Here is a 17,721-nt window from a genome sequence, read left to right as displayed (position 1 = left end):
AACTGTTAAAAAGCTTTAAAACCATATATATCCCATGGTAAACTGCCTGTATTGGCTGTAAATGGTCTTTTCCATCTATTATGTCAGTGGTTACATGCTTATTAAATAAATCTTAATAACTTTTGATGCTTTTGTGCTTAAATGCCTTAAAGGCCTTAACTGCTTGAACCCCGATAAATGCTGCTTGCAGCTTTAATTATTATTAGGGGTTCAAGCACGAAGTGCTGAAACCCTATTGTAATTGTACTGATTTTTATTATTAGGGGTTCAAGCACGAAGTGCTGAAACCCTATTGTAATTGTACTGATTTTTAGGGGTTCAAGCACGAAGTGCTGAAACCCTATTGTAATTGCCCTGATTTTTATTATTATTATTATTCTTCCCTAAAACGCATCGTGCAGCCAAAACCGTAAGGCCTAGAGACGTGATACTTGGTCAAATGGTAGTAGTATTGCTCGCTACTCAGATACACGGACTTAGCCAAATCGGCCCATAGGTGGCGCTACAGCGACCAAAAGCGCGAAACTGCTCAGAACTCCTAGACCGTATGTCGTAGACTCAAGTGTCTTATATCATTGGAAAGCTGGATGCCTGACGAACAAAACGCATATCTCCGATTTCATTTCCGCCATGATAGATTTTCCGCCATTTTGAATTTTGCCAAAAACCTACTTTTGCGAACTAGTCCTAGGTTTTTCGCCCGATCGGAACCAAACCAGTACAGAAATGTTCTCTGGAGTCTGAATATCAATAATTATCGAAAAAAAGTTGAAATTTCGATTCACGAACGCTAAGGGGCGCCAAAACGTACGTTGTGGGAGGGGCCTATTTTACTAAAATGGCTATAACTATAACTCCAGAAGTAAATGAGGTATCTTCACCAAACTCGGTACACATGTGTAAGAGGTCAATCTGAGGTCACAGTAAAAAAATCGCGGCGATTGGCCACATGGTGGCGCTATAACATGAAAAAATCATAAAACAGGCTTTAACCACCTGACCGTTAGTCCGATTGACTTGAAAATTGGTATGCAGTGTCTTGGCCCAAGGTGTCATGTATGTCTATGAGGACATTGGTGTATCTCAAAAAACATGGCCGCCATCGGCCAATGAAGTTTGAGCACCTATTAGACAAGGTTAACGGAGGCCGATCGGAACGAAACTCGATGGGCATGTTCAACTCATAGCCCTAGAGGTCTGTAAGAATTTTGAAAGAAATCGGCCACTAGTTGGCGCTAACGAGTTTTACGGCTCTGTAATCACGTGGTGTTACACTTATTGTCACAAAATGCATATCATTTGATAGATCTGCTCATGCTGAACAACATTGCCTCAAGAACCATTGCTGTCAATCAAATCGTTCATTAATTATTTGCGAATATGTTAAAAACCTACTTTTGCGAACTAGTCCCTGGTTTTTCGCCCGATCGGAACCAGACCAGTCTAGGACAATTCTCTGGACTCTCCTGATCAATAATTATCGAAAAAAAGTTGAACTTTTGAATTTTTCGTATGGCTATAATTGGGTCATAAAGAAAATGGGCGTGGCAAAATGCACTCAAAAGCCTATAAATCCTAAACGAAAACTCAGAACTTCACAAAAATTGGTGAGCATATGTGCCATAACATTGTAAACAAGCGTGCAAAATTTCATGGAGATCGGACAATAGCTGGCGCTATAACTGTCAAAAAGCTTTGAAAACCATATATTTCCTATGGTAAATTGCCTGTTTTGGCTGTAAATGGTCTTTTCCATCTATTATTTCAGTGGTTAAAAGCTTTCCAAATAAAACTTAATGTCTTAAATGCTTATGTGCTTAAAGGCCTTAAATGCTTGAACCCCGATAAATGCTGCTTGCAGCTTTAATTAGGGGTTCAAGCACGAAGTGCTGAAACCCTATTGTTATTGTAAGGATTTTTATTATTATTATTATTTTCCCCTAAAACGCATCGTGCAGACCAAACCGTAAGAGCTGGAACCTTGAAAGTTGGCCAAATGGTAGTCCTCAATTTGGGGAGAACGTATCAAAGTATGACCTCGATTGGCCCATAGGTGGCGCTATAGCGACCAAAAGCGCAAAACTGCTCAGAACTCCTAGACCGTATGTCGTAGACTCAAGTGTCTTATATCATTGGAAAGCTGGACGCCTGACGAACAAAACGTATATCTCCGATTTCATTTCCGCCATGATAGATTTTCCGCCATTTTGAATTTTGTCAAAAACCTACTTTTGCGAACTAGTCCCTGGTTTTTCGCCCGATCGGAACCAAACCAGTGCAGAAATGTTCTCTAGAGACTGAAGATCAATAATTATCGAAAAAAAGTCGAAATTTCGATTCACGGACGCTAAGGGGCGCCAAAACGTACGTTGTGGGAGGGGCCTATTTTACTAAAATGGCTATAACTCCAGAAGTAAATGAGGTATCTTCACCAAACTCGGTACACATATGTATGAGCTCAATATGAGGTAACAGTAAAAAAATCGCGGCGATTGGCCACATGGTGGCGCTATAATAGGAAAAAAACATAAAACAGGCTTTAACCACCTGACCGTTAGTCCGATTGACTTGAAAATTGGTATGCAGTGTCTTGGTCCAAGGTGTCATGTATGTCTATGAGGACATTGGCGTATCTCAAAAAACATGGCCGCCATCGGCCAATGAAGTTTGAGCACCTATTAGACAAGGTTAACGGAGGCCGATCGGAACAAAACTCGGTGGGCATGTTCTACTCATGGCCCTAGAGGTCTGTAAGAATTTTAAAAGAAATCGGCCACTAGTTGGCGCTAACGAGTTTTATGGCTCTGTAATCACGTGGTGTTACACTTATTGTCACAAAATGCATACCATTTCATAGATCTCCTCTTGTTGAACAACTTTGCCTCAAGAACCATTGCTGTCAATCAAACCGTTCATTAAATATTCGTAATTATGTTAAAAACCTACTTTTGCGAACTAGTCCTAGGTTTTTCGCCCGATCAGAACCAAACGAGTCTAGGACAATTCTATGGACTCTCTAGATCAATAATTATCAAAAAAAAGTTGAACTTTTGCATTTTTCGCATGGGTATATTGGGGTCATAAAGAAAATGGGCGTGGCAAAATGCACTCAAAAGTCTATAAATCCTAAACGAAAACTCAGAACTTCACAAAAATTGATGAGCATATGTGTCATAACCTGCTAAAGAAGCATGGAAAATTTTATGGAGATCGGACCGTAGTTGGCGCTATAACTGTTAAAACGCTTTAAAACCATATATTTCCTATGGTAAATTGCCTGTATTTGCTGTAAATGGTGTCTTCTATCATCATATAATGTTCATATCATAATGTTCAAAACCAGTGCAGCACAATTCTCTGAACTCTCTAGATCAATAATTATCAGAAAAAAAGTTTAACTTCTTCAAAAGGTGATTTTATATGAATATAATGACATATTAAGCCAATAAGTGGTATTTTACTGCCCCCTGCTGTCATTTCATCATACTACTCCCTAATATTGTTATAAAATTCATATTTAGACTTTATAAAATCATTATTTTAACATTTACAATCACATTTTGTCAAAACTCATCTATTGAGTATTACTATTGACAATTGTGTTACACTGAGATATGGAAATGGACGAAAGTAAATGAATGAAATGAAACGAAAGTATAACGGCATTTAAGCCACGCCCCCGAATACAAATTCATTCATAACTCGAAAACGGAAAGTCGTTGCGCGCTCAAATTTTGATGGTGAGGACCTCTCCGGGCTCTTGATCGAAACGTGTCGTCGCGGGCCTCGGGAGCGCGCCCCCCGCGCATCGCCAGCCCGCGGGACCCCCGATTTTGAACGGCCATTACTCCCGACCCAGACCACCCCGAACATTGTGTGAGAGCTCGTTGGAAAGGGCCCGTCCTTGGCTATCTTCGATTCAAATGTGGTGTTATTTGCCCTGGGCATTCCAGAGATAATAGCCCGAACAGATATGCCTTATAACAGTCATAACTCCCAGCCCCAATCGCCCAAAAACACCTTGATGGTCTCATTCAACAGGGCTCCTCAAGCACTATCTATGCTCTGAGTTTCAGAATTTTTCGCCTTTTGGTTCCTGAGATATAAGTAAAAAAACAAATTCCCATTCATTCATTCAAACACTTCAACTGTAAAATGTAAGCTATAATACCACTGTTGTCCACTAGAGGGAGCAGCAGGATTACGCATGATCTTTTAATTCGCTTTCAGTATTGGGAAATAAACAAATGCTTTAAGAAGCAATCTTTTTTATTATGATGTTTTTTTTTTTATTATGATATTTGTATATATTTTATTTTTTTATTATGATTATGAACGGTTTGATTGACATTAGTGATTCTTGAGGCAAAGTTGTTCAAGATGAGGAGATGAAGATATTTTCACAATATCACATCCTAAAACCATTGAAAACATATTTGTCTTTGTGTGTGTGTGTGTGTGGATGTGTGTGTGTTTGTGTATGTGTCTGTGTGTGTAAGCATGCTTAATGGAAAGAACATGGAGAAACTGCTTTGTTTTACTGGTGGATAAAAAAGTCTTTCAAATGAAAGTGAGTCAATTAGTGGTCTTCTACTGCCCTCTGCAGGACATTCTACTTAATAAAATATTTTCATCTGTGCTTTTGCATAAGTTTTTGGACTATATAAAATTACTTGCATGAAAATCACCTATTATAACACAGTCATGTTTTGTCAAAGTTTATCACTTCATTTTTACTGAGCTCTCAGTTTGAACAATTCTGCCTCTCAGTGATTAATTTGAAATCTGAAAATGGTGTTATACAGAGGAGATTTGCAATTATCATTTTGTTACCTATCTTTTATTTTAAATATCTACATCTACAACAAAATGTGTGTGCATGTGTGTGTTCAAGCATGGTTAGTGTATTAAGTATTATTGTTTAAGTATTATTGTTTTCATTTACATTTTAACCACCAGAAGAAGAACACTCATTGGTTCATTCTGCTCACTAAAATATAATTTTTCATTTTTTTTCCATTTGAAATATTGTTTAAACTTAATAAAATCATTAAAATAACATTTCAAATCATATTTTGTCTGTTTATAAATCCCACAGACTCACATTGGCTGCAATACTAATGTTTTTGTAAAACACAGACCTGATAGTCTAATCTGTGTGTATTGTGCATATATTATTGATATTATTACTATTGCAAATCATGTTATTGTAACTCATATCTTAATAGAATATTATTTGTAATTTTAATTCTTTATTTCTTAATTGTTTTTTTATGATTACTACAGATATTATCACCAAAGATATCAACTACACCTTCACTTTTAGTATTGACAACAACACAGCACACACAGCACACACAGCACAATCACACACTCACTAATGCATTCAAATAAATGTAATCTTACTGTGCTACTTTATTTGTACATGATTAGAATGAACAGAAATCTAAGACTATTTTTCTTATTTTGTTAAAGCCATTTCAGACTCCAAGTAAGCATTATATTACTAATCATCTATTTTAAAGGTTCCATACAATTGAAAACTGTATTTATCTTGGCATAGTTGAATGATAAGAGTTCTGGACATGGAACTGACATACCGTGAGCCTCAAACACCATTGTTTCCTCCTTCATGTGTAAATCTCCTGTTTGCAAAAGACCGCTGAAAAATGAGTGAATCCCACCATAACACCGACTGTGATGTTGGAGTCAGGATCATTAATATTTATACCCCCCAAAATTTGCATTTTCCAGTCCATGTTCTAGGCCAGGCAGTGTTAATGTGGACCTGCACAGCCGAATCATCAGAAGATCTGCAGGTATTGTGAAGAAGCAAGCAAGGACAATAGTGAAAATGGCAGATCATGGATATAAATGTTATGTCTGAGGCTGTGCTGCGGATTTGAGAACTTTTCATTCCCTTCCCACAAAAGAGAACTGTCAACAGGCATGGTTGATGTTTACAACAGGATACCTCACCATTTTAATTCAAAGCTGTTAGTTTGCTCTTAACGGAGGCCAATCAGAACGAAACTCTGAGCATGTTCGACTCGTGGCCCTAGAGGTCTGTAAGAATTTTGAAAAATCAGCCACTAGTTGACGCTAACAGGTTTTACGGCTATGTAATCACGTGATGCATATCATTTGATAGATCTCCTCATACTGAACAACTTTGCCTCAAGAACTAATGCTGTCAATCAATTTGTTCATTAAATACTTGCGATTATGTTAAAAACCTACTTTTGCGAACTAGTCCTAGGTTTTTCGCCCGATCGGAAATATACCAGTGCAGTACAATTCTCTGGAAGCTCTAGATTATTAATTATATAAAAAACTTTAACTTTACCCATTGGGTAGCCATAACAGGATCATTTAGAAAATGGGTATGGCAAAAAACACTCAAAAGCCTGTAAATCCTAAACAAAAACTCAGACAACTCACTAAACTGCCTTATGTGCTTAAAGACCCTAAATGCTTGAACCCCGCTAAATGCTGCTTGCAGCTTTAATTATTATTATTATTATTATTCTTCTGCCGTAAAACGCATCGTGCAGCCCAAACCGTAAGGGCTAGAGCATTGAAACTTTGCCAGATGGTAGTACAAAAATCGAGGAGAGGTTCAGAGATTATGACCCCGATTGGCCCATAGGTGGCGCTATAGCAACCAAAAGCGCAAAACTGCTCAGAACTCCTAGACCGTATGTCGCAGACTCAAGTGTCTTATATCATTGGAAAGCTGGACGCCTGACGAACAAAACGTATATCTCCGATTTCATTTCCGTCATGATAGATTTTCCGCCATTTTGAATTTTGTCGAAAATCTACTTTTGCGAACTAGTCCCTGGTTTTTTGCCCGATCGGAGCCAAACCAGTGCAGAAATGTTCTCTGGAGTCTGAAGATCAATAATTATCGAAAAAATGTTGAAATTTCGATTCATGGACGCTAGGGGGCGCAAAATAATCGTTGTGGGAGGAGCCTATTTTACTAAAATGGCTATAACTTAAAAAGTAAATAAGATAGCTTCACCAAACTCGGTACACATATGTATGGGTTCATTCTGGGGTCACAGTAAAAAAATCGCGACGATTGAACACTAGGTGGCGCTATAACATGAAAAAAACATGAAAAGGGCTATAACCACCTGACCGTTAGTCCGATTGACTTGAAAATTGGTATGCAGTGTCTTGGTCCAAGGTGCCATGTATGTCTATGAGGACATTGGCGTATCTCAAAAAACATGGCCGCCATTGGCCAATGAAGTTGAGCACCTATTAGACAAGGTTAACGGAGGCCGATCGGAACGAAACTCGATGGGCATGTTCGACTCATGGCCCTAGAGGTCTGTAAGAATTTTGAAAGAAATCGGCCACTAGTTGGCGCTAACGAGTTTTTTGGCTCTGTAATCACGTGGTGTTACACTTATCGTCACAAAAAGCATATCATTTGATATATCTGCTCATGCTGAACAACTTTGCCTCAAGAACCATTTCTGTCAATCAAACCGTTCATTAAATATTCATGAATATGTCTAAAACCTACTTTTGCGAACTAGTCCTAGGTTTTTTGCCCGATCGGAACCAGACCAGTCTAGGACAATTCTCTGGACTCTCTAGATCAATAATTATCAAAAAAAAGTTGAACTTTTGCATTTGGATGGCTGTAATAGGATCATTTATAAAATGGGCATGGAAAAATACATTAAAAAGCCTATAAATCCTAAATAAAAACCCAGAACTTCACAAAAATTGGTGAACTTATGTGACATAACATCATTAACAAGCATGCAAAATTTCATGGAGATCGGACGATAGGTGGCGCTATAACTGTTAAAAATCTTTAAAACCATATATTTCCTATGGTAAACTGCCTGTATTGACTGTAAATGGTCTTTTCCATCTCTGAATATATAATTTTCATATCATAATGTTAAAAACTAGTGCAATACAATTCTCTGGACTCACTAGAACAATAATTGTCAGAAAAAGTTGAACTACTTCATTTGGATAGCTATAATAGGTTCACTTCAAAATGTGGCCTTTACCAAGTGTCCCCGAAAGCCTATATCTCTTTAATGAATGTTCAAACCTTCTTAAAAACAAGTCAGAACATGTGAAATATCACTCTGAACATGCATGAAAATTTTCAGACAGATCTGACAAAATTTGCCTCTATAACAGTTAAAAAGGTGAAAATGATATGAATATAATGACATATTAAGCCAAGAAGTGGTATTTTACTGCCCCCTGCTGTTTAAAATAGTCATGTTGTCATATTGTTCTATAATTTATATTTAGACTTTATAAAATCACTATTTTAACATTTACAATTACATTTAGTCAAAAATCCATCTGTTAAATTATTAGTATTGACAGTTTGATCACATCATATATTTCAAATGTCTGTATCTACAATATAATGTGTGTGTGTAGTCTTAGGTTTCTGAATAAATTCTGAATGATCTGATTAATAGCTTACAAAGACTTTGTGAAATGTTTATAGACCATTCAAATATATTTTCATAATGACATATCCCAATAGCATTGAAAAAACAACATTTGTCTTGTGTGTGTGTGTGTGTGTGTGTGTGTGTGTGTGTTAACATGCATTATGGATTTAAAATGGAAAAACTGGTTTGCTTTAGTGCAGAAAAATGGTGAAAATCAAGAAGTTTAAAGTGAAAGTGAGCCAATATGTGGTCTTCTACTGCCCTCTGCTGGCCATTCTACTTATTAATGTCTACCCACATATGCTTTTGCATTCATTAGACACTAAAAATCACTTATATAACAATAAAACACTAAAAAATCACTTATATAACAATTACTATTGTAGCACAATCATATTTTGTCAGAGTTTATCACTTCATTTTTACTGATACTTCACATAATTGCTAGCAATGTGGTAAATCATGGTTAAATCACACTAAAAACATGGTAAATCAATAAATGATACTAGAATGTGGTGTATCAAGGTAAATCATACTACAATCCTGGTACATCATTCTAGAACATAGTATATCATGGTACATCATGCTAGAACATGGTAAATCATGGTAAACTATGCTAGAACAGGGTAAATCATGGTAAGCCATGATAAATCATAATAAACTATGGTAAATCATGTTAGAATGTGGTATATCATGGTAAATCATGCTAGAACATGGTAAATCATGGTAAACTATGCTAGAACAGGGTAAATCATGGTAAACTATGATAAATCATGATAAACTATGGTAATCCATGCTAGAATCACAGTAAACAATGGTAAATCATACTAGAATGTAGTATATCATGGTAAATTATGCTAGAATATGGCAAATCATGCTAGAATCATAGTAAATAATACTAGAATGTGCTAAATTGTTGTGGGAGGAGCCTATTTTACTAAAATGGCTATAACTCAAGAAGTAAATGAGATATCTTCACCAAACTCAGTACACATGTGTATGGGTTCAATTTGAGGTCACAGTAAACAATTCTATGGAGATCGGACCATAGGTGGCGCTATAACTGTTAAAAAGCTTTAAAACCATATATATCCCATGGTAAACTGCCTGTATTGGCTGTAAATGGTCTTTTCCATCTATTATGTCCGTGGTTACATGCTTGCTAAATAAATCTTAACTTTTGATGCTTTTGTGCTTAAATGCTTAAAAGGCTTTAACTGCTTGAACCCCGATAAATGCTGCTTGCAGCTTTAATTAGGGGTTCAAGCACGAAGTGCTGAAACCCTATTGTAATTGTGCTGATTTTTAGGGGTTCAAGCACGAAGTGCTGAAACCCTATTGTTATTGTAAGGATTTTTATTATTATTATTATTTTCCCCTAAAACGCATCGTGCAGACCAAACCGTAAGAGCTGGAACCTTGAAAGTTGGCCAAATGGTAGTCCTCAATTTGGGGAGAACGTATCAAAGTATGACCTCGATTGGCCCATAGGTGGCGCTATAGCGACCAAAAGCGCAAAACTGCTCAGAACTCCTAGACCGTATGTCGTAGACTCAAGTGTCTTATATCATTGGAAAGCTGGACGCCTGACGAACAAAACGTATATCTCCGATTTCATTTCCGCCATGATAGATTTTCCGCCATTTTGAATTTTGTCAAAAACCTACTTTTGCGAACTAGTCCCTGGTTTTTCGCCCGATCGGAACCAAACCAGTGCAGAAATGTTCTCTAGAGACTGAAGATCAATAATTATCGAAAAAAAGTCGAAATTTCGATTCACGGACGCTAAGGGGCGCCAAAACGTACGTTGTGGGAGGGGCCTATTTTACTAAAATGGCTATAACTCCAGAAGTAAATGAGGTATCTTCACCAAACTCGGTACACATATGTATGAGCTCAATATGAGGTAACAGTAAAAAAATCGCGGCGATTGGCCACATGGTGGCGCTATAATAGGAAAAAAACATAAAACAGGCTTTAACCACCTGACTGTTAGTCCGATTGACTTGAAAATTGGTATGCAGTGTCTTGGTCCAAGGTGTCATGTATGTCTATGAGGACATTGGCGTATCTCAAAAAACATGGCCGCCATCGGCCAATGAAGTTTGAGCACCTATTAGACAAGGTTAACGGAGGCCGATCGGAACAAAACTCGGTGGGCATGTTCTACTCATGGCCCTAGAGGTCTGTAAGAATTTTAAAAGAAATCGGCCACTAGTTGGCGCTAACGAGTTTTATGGCTCTGTAATCACGTGGTGTTACACTTATTGTCACAAAATGCATACCATTTCATAGATCTCCTCTTGTTGAACAACTTTGCCTCAAGAACCATTGCTGTCAATCAAACCGTTCATTAAATATTCGTAATTATGTTAAAAACCTACTTTTGCGAACTAGTCCTAGGTTTTTCGCCCGATCAGAACCAAACGAGTCTAGGACAATTCTATGGACTCTCTAGATCAATAATTATCAAAAAAAAGTTGAACTTTTGCATTTTTCGCATGGGTATATTGGGGTCATAAAGAAAATGGGCGTGGCAAAATGCACTCAAAAGTCTATAAATCCTAAACGAAAACTCAGAACTTCACAAAAATTGATGAGCATATGTGTCATAACCTGCTAAAGAAGCATGGAAAATTTTATGGAGATCGGACCGTAGTTGGCGCTATAACTGTTAAAACGCTTTAAAACCATATATTTCCTATGGTAAATTGCCTGTATTTGCTGTAAATGGTGTCTTCTATCATCATATAATGTTCATATCATAATGTTCAAAACCAGTGCAGCACAATTCTCTGAACTCTCTAGATCAATAATTATCAGAAAAAAAGTTTAACTTCTTCAAAAGGTGATTTTATATGAGGACCTCTCCGGGCTCTTGATCGAAACGTGTCGTCGCGGGCCTCGGGAGCGCGCCCCCCGCGCATCGCCAGCCCGCGGGACCCCCGATTTTGAACGGCCATTACTCCCGACCCAGACCACCCCGAACATTGTGTGAGAGCTCGTTGGAAAGGGCCCGTCCTTGGCTATCTTCGATTCAAATGTGGTGTTATTTGCCCTGGGCATTCCAGAGATAATAGCCCGAACAGATATGCCTTATAACAGTCATAACTCCCAGCCCCAATCGCCCAAAAACACCTTGATGGTCTCATTCAACAGGGCTCCTCAAGCACTATCTATGCTCTGAGTTTCAGAATTTTTCGCCTTTTGGTTCCTGAGATATAAGTAAAAAAACAAATTCCCATTCATTCATTCAAACACTTCAACTGTAAAATGTAAGCTATAATACCACTGTTGTCCACTAGAGGGAGCAGCAGGATTACGCATGATCTTTTAATTCGCTTTCAGTATTGGGAAATAAACAAATGCTTTAAGAAGCAATCTTTTTTATTATGATGTTTTTTTTTTTATTATGATATTTGTATATATTTTATTTTTTTATTATGATTATGAACGGTTTGATTGACATTAGTGATTCTTGAGGCAAAGTTGTTCAAGATGAGGAGATGAAGATATTTTCACAATATCACATCCTAAAACCATTGAAAACATATTTGTCTTTGTGTGTGTGTGTGTGTGGATGTGTGTGTGTTTGTGTATGTGTCTGTGTGTGTAAGCATGCTTAATGGAAAGAACATGGAGAAACTGCTTTGTTTTACTGGTGGATAAAAAAGTCTTTCAAATGAAAGTGAGTCAATTAGTGGTCTTCTACTGCCCTCTGCAGGACATTCTACTTAATAAAATATTTTCATCTGTGCTTTTGCATAAGTTTTTGGACTATATAAAATTACTTGCATGAAAATCACCTATTATAACACAGTCATGTTTTGTCAAAGTTTATCACTTCATTTTTACTGAGCTCTCAGTTTGAACAATTCTGCCTCTCAGTGATTAATTTGAAATCTGAAAATGGTGTTATACAGAGGAGATTTGCAATTATCATTTTGTTACCTATCTTTTATTTTAAATATCTACATCTACAACAAAATGTGTGTGCATGTGTGTGTTCAAGCATGGTTAGTGTATTAAGTATTATTGTTTAAGTATTATTGTTTTCATTTACATTTTAACCACCAGAAGAAGAACACTCATTGGTTCATTCTGCTCACTAAAATATAATTTTTCATTTTTTTTCCATTTGAAATATTGTTTAAACTTAATAAAATCATTAAAATAACATTTCAAATCATATTTTGTCTGTTTATAAATCCCACAGACTCACATTGGCTGCAATACTAATGTTTTTGTAAAACACAGACCTGATAGTCTAATCTGTGTGTATTGTGCATATATTATTGATATTATTACTATTGCAAATCATGTTATTGTAACTCATATCTTAATAGAATATTATTTGTAATTTTAATTCTTTATTTCTTAATTGTTTTTTTATGATTACTACAGATATTATCACCAAAGATATCAACTACACCTTCACTTTTAGTATTGACAACAACACAGCACACACAGCACACACAGCACAATCACACACTCACTAATGCATTCAAATAAATGTAATCTTACTGTGCTACTTTATTTGTACATGATTAGAATGAACAGAAATCTAAGACTATTTTTCTTATTTTGTTAAAGCCATTTCAGACTCCAAGTAAGCATTATATTACTAATCATCTATTTTAAAGGTTCCATACAATTGAAAACTGTATTTATCTTGGCATAGTTGAATGATAAGAGTTCTGGACATGGAACTGACATACCGTGAGCCTCAAACACCATTGTTTCCTCCTTCATGTGTAAATCTCCTGTTTGCAAAAGACCGCTGAAAAATGAGTGAATCCCACCATAACACCGACTGTGATGTTGGAGTCAGGATCATTAATATTTATACCCCCCAAAATTTGCATTTTCCAGTCCATGTTCTAGGCCAGGCAGTGTTAATGTGGACCTGCACAGCCGAATCATCAGAAGATCTGCAGGTATTGTGAAGAAGCAAGCAAGGACAATAGTGAAAATGGCAGATCATGGATATAAATGTTATGTCTGAGGCTGTGCTGCGGATTTGAGAACTTTTCATTCCCTTCCCACAAAAGAGAACTGTCAACAGGCATGGTTGATGTTTACAACAGGATACCTCACCATTTTAATTCAAAGCTGTTAGTTTGCTCTTAACGGAGGCCAATCAGAACGAAACTCTGAGCATGTTCGACTCGTGGCCCTAGAGGTCTGTAAGAATTTTGAAAAATCAACCACTAGTTGACGCTAACAGGTTTTACGGCTATGTAATCACGTGATGCATATCATTTGATAGATCTCCTCATACTGAACAACTTTGCCTCAAGAACTAATGCTGTCAATCAATTTGTTCATTAAATACTTGCGATTATGTTAAAAACCTACTTTTGCGAACTAGTCCTAGGTTTTTCGCCCGATCGGAAATATACCAGTGCAGTACAATTCTCTGGAAGCTCTAGATTATTAATTATATAAAAAACTTTAACTTTACCCATTGGGTAGCCATAACAGGATCATTTAGAAAATGGGTATGGCAAAAAACACTCAAAAGCCTGTAAATCCTAAACAAAAACTCAGACAACTCACTAAACTGCCTTATGTGCTTAAAGACCCTAAATGCTTGAACCCCGCTAAATGCTGCTTGCAGCTTTAATTAGGGGTTCAAGCACGAAGTGCTGAAACCCTATTGTAATTGTACTGATTTTTATTATTATTATTTTTCTTCTGCCGTAAAACGCATCGTGCAGCCCAAACCGTAAGTGCTAGAGACTTGAAACTTTGCCAGATGGTAGTACAAAAATCGAGGAGAGGTTATCAAAATATGACCCCGATTGGCCCATAGGTGGCGCTACAGTGCAAAAAACAAAAAAAAATCATATTTTTGCTTAAATCTCATTAACCGTTTGTCACAGACTCAAGTGTCTTATATCATTGGAATCCTTGGGTCAAGCCGAACAAAAAAGGCCTCAAGGATTTCATTTCCGGTATGCAAATTTTCCGCCATTTTGAATTATGTCCAAAACCTACTTTTGCGAACTAGTCCCTGGTTTTGTGTCCGATCGGAACCAAACCAGTGCAGAAATGTTCTCTGGAGTCAGAATATCAATAATTATCGAAAAAAAGTTGAAATTTCGATTGACGGTCGCTAAGGGGCGCCAAAATGTTTGAAGAAGGCGGAGCCTATTTTACTAAAATGGCTATAACTCCAGAAGTAAATGAGGTATATTCACCAAACTCGGTACACCTGTGTAAGAGGTCAATCTGAGGTCATAGTAAAAAGATTGCGGCGATTGGCCACATGGTGGCGCTATAACATGAAAAAAACATAAATCAGGCTGTAACCACCTGACCGTTAGTCCGATTGACTTGAAAATTGGTATGCAGTGTCTTGGTCCAAGCTGTCATGTATATCTATGAGGACATTGGTGTATCTCAAAAAACATGGCCGCCATCGGCCAATGAAGTTTGAGCACCTATTAGACAAGGTTAACGGAGGCCGATCGGAACAAAACTCGGTGGGCATGTTCGACTCATGGCCCTAGAGGTCTGTAAGAATTTTGAAAGAAATCGGCCACTAGTTGGCGCTAACGAGTTTTATGGCTCTGTAATCACGTGGTGTTACACTTATCATCACAAAATGCATATCATTTGATAGACCTGCTCATGCTGAACAACTTTGCCTCTAGAACCATTGCTGTCAATCAAACAGTTTATTAATTATTCACGAATATGTTAAAAACCTACTTTTGCGAACTAGTCCCTGGTTTTTTGCCCGATCGGAACCAAACGAGTCTAGGACAATTCTCTGGACTCTTTAGATCAATAATTATCAAAAAAAGTTGAACTTTTGCATTTTTCGCATGGGTATAATTGGGTCATAAAGAAAATGGGCGTGGCAAAATGCAAACAAAAGCCTATAAATCCTAAACAAAAACTCAGAACATCACGAAAATTGGTGAGCATATGTGCCATAACATTCTAAATAAGCATGCAAAATTGTATGTAGATCGGATGATAGTTGGCGCTATAACTGTTAAAAAGCAATGGTAAATTGCCTGTATTGGCTGTAAATGGACTTTTCAATCTATTATTTCAGTGGTTAAAAGCTTTCTAAATAAATCTTAATGTCTTGAATGCTTAAATGCCTTAAAGGCCTTAAATGCTTGAACCCCGATAAATGCTGCTTGCAGCTTTAATTAGGGGTTCAAGCATGAAATGCTGAAACCCTATTGTAATTGTAAGGATTTGTAAAACGCATCGTGCAGGACAAACCGTAAGGCCTAGAGACTTGAAACCTGGCCAGATGGTAGGCCTCAATTTGGGGACAACCTATCAGAGTATGACCCCGATTGGCCCATAGGTGGCGCTACAGCAACCAAAAGTTCAAAATCGCTCATAACTCTTAGACCGTTTGTCTCAGGATCAAGTGTCTTATATCATTGGAATCCTTGGCTCGAGGCGGACAAAATGGCTATCTCCGATTTGGATGTAGGCAGGGAAAATTTTCTGCTATGTCGGATTTTGTCCAAAACCTACTTTTGCAAACTAGTCCCTGGTTTTTCGCCCGATCGGAACCAAACCAGTCTAGGACAATTCTCTGGACTCTCTAGATCAATAATTATCAAAAAAAAGTTGAACTTTGCCATTTGGGTGGCTGTAACAGGGTCATTTAGAAAAGGGGCGTGGCAAAATACACTCAAAAGCCTATAAATCCCAAAGGAAAACTCAGAACTTCACAAAAATTGATGAGCATATGTGTCAGAACATGGCGAGGAAGCATGCAGAGTTTCATGGAGATCGGACCATAGGTGGCGCTATAACTGGCAAAAAGCCTTCATTCTTATTAGGGGTTCAAGCATGAAATGCTGAAACCCTATTGTAATTGTAAGGATTTGTAAAACGCATCGTGCAGGACAAACCGTAAGGCCTAGAGACTTGAAACCTGGCCAGATGGTAGGCCTCAATTTGGGGACAACCTATCAGAGTATGACCCCGATTGGCCCATAGGTGGCGCTACAGCAACCAAAAGTTCAAAATCGCTCATAACTCTTAGACTGTTTGTCCCAGGATCAAGTGTCTTATATCGTTGGAATCCTTGGCTCAAGGCGGACAAAATGGCTATCTCCGATTTGCTCGCCCTTCAGGCGCCTCGAGTAAATTGCATTTTTTTGAAAAACCTATTTTTGCAAACTTCTCCTAGGTTTTAGGCCCGATCGGAACCAAACCACTGCAAGAATATTCTCTGGAGTCTGACAATCAATAATCATCCAAAAAATTCAAAATTTCAATTAACGGTCGATAAGGGGAACCAAAATATTTGATGGCACCAGGGCCACTTTTACTAAAACGGTTATAAATTGTGAACGGAAAGAGATTTTTTTGCTAAACTTGGGATACATCTTCCTGAGCTCAACCTGAGATCACTTGAAAAAAATCGCAACAATTGGCCACTTGGTGGCACTATAAAACGGTTATAACTTGTGAACGGAAAGAGATATTTTCGCAAAACTTGGGACACATGTTCATGAGCTCATTCTGAGGTCACGTGAAAAAAAATCATGATAATTGGCCACTTGGTGGCACTATAAAATGGTTATAACTTGTGAGCGGAAAGATATTTTCGCAAAACTTGGGACACATGTTCATGAGCTCATTCTGAGGTCACGTGAAAAAAAAATCATGATAATTGGCCACTTGGTGGCACTATAAAATGGTTATAACTTGTGAGCGGAAAGATATTTTCGCTAAACTTGGCACACATGTTCATAAGCTCAATCTGAGTTGACATGAAAAAAATCGTGACAATTGGCCACTTGGTGGCGCTATAACAGTGAAAAAAATCATGAAAATAGCTATAAGCGCACCCAACTGTTAGTCTACTGAAAATTGGCACGCAGTGTCTTTGTCCAGGGTGCCATGATAGTCTATGAGAACATTGGTGTATCTCAAAAAACTCAGTATACGTCATTGGCACAATGCCTTGAAGGAGCCTTAGAAGTTTCAAGCCAGTGTTTTTCACAGGAGTGACCTCCTAAGACTCCTGAATCCTTGCAGAGTCCAACAATACCAAACATGTCAGGTTTCGCCTTATGGTTTTTGTAAGTGTCATTTAGAGCTTTAAAAAATTGTGGTTATCTTCAAAGCCGTTAGTCCGATCGAGACAACAACAAAAAAACACAGGAAATTTGAAAACATAGGTAAATAGCTAAACAATAACGCCAAAATGTTAAAATTATGATAGGAACTGACAAAAAAATGTCAATTTCACCCATGGATCATTTTGATGCTCTCACATGTTTGA

Source organism: Squalius cephalus (genome assembly GCF_949319135.1).
Source record: "Squalius cephalus genome assembly, chromosome: 5".
Lineage (NCBI taxonomy): Eukaryota > Metazoa > Chordata > Actinopteri > Cypriniformes > Leuciscidae > Squalius > Squalius cephalus.
This window is presented reverse-complemented; position numbering follows the sequence as displayed.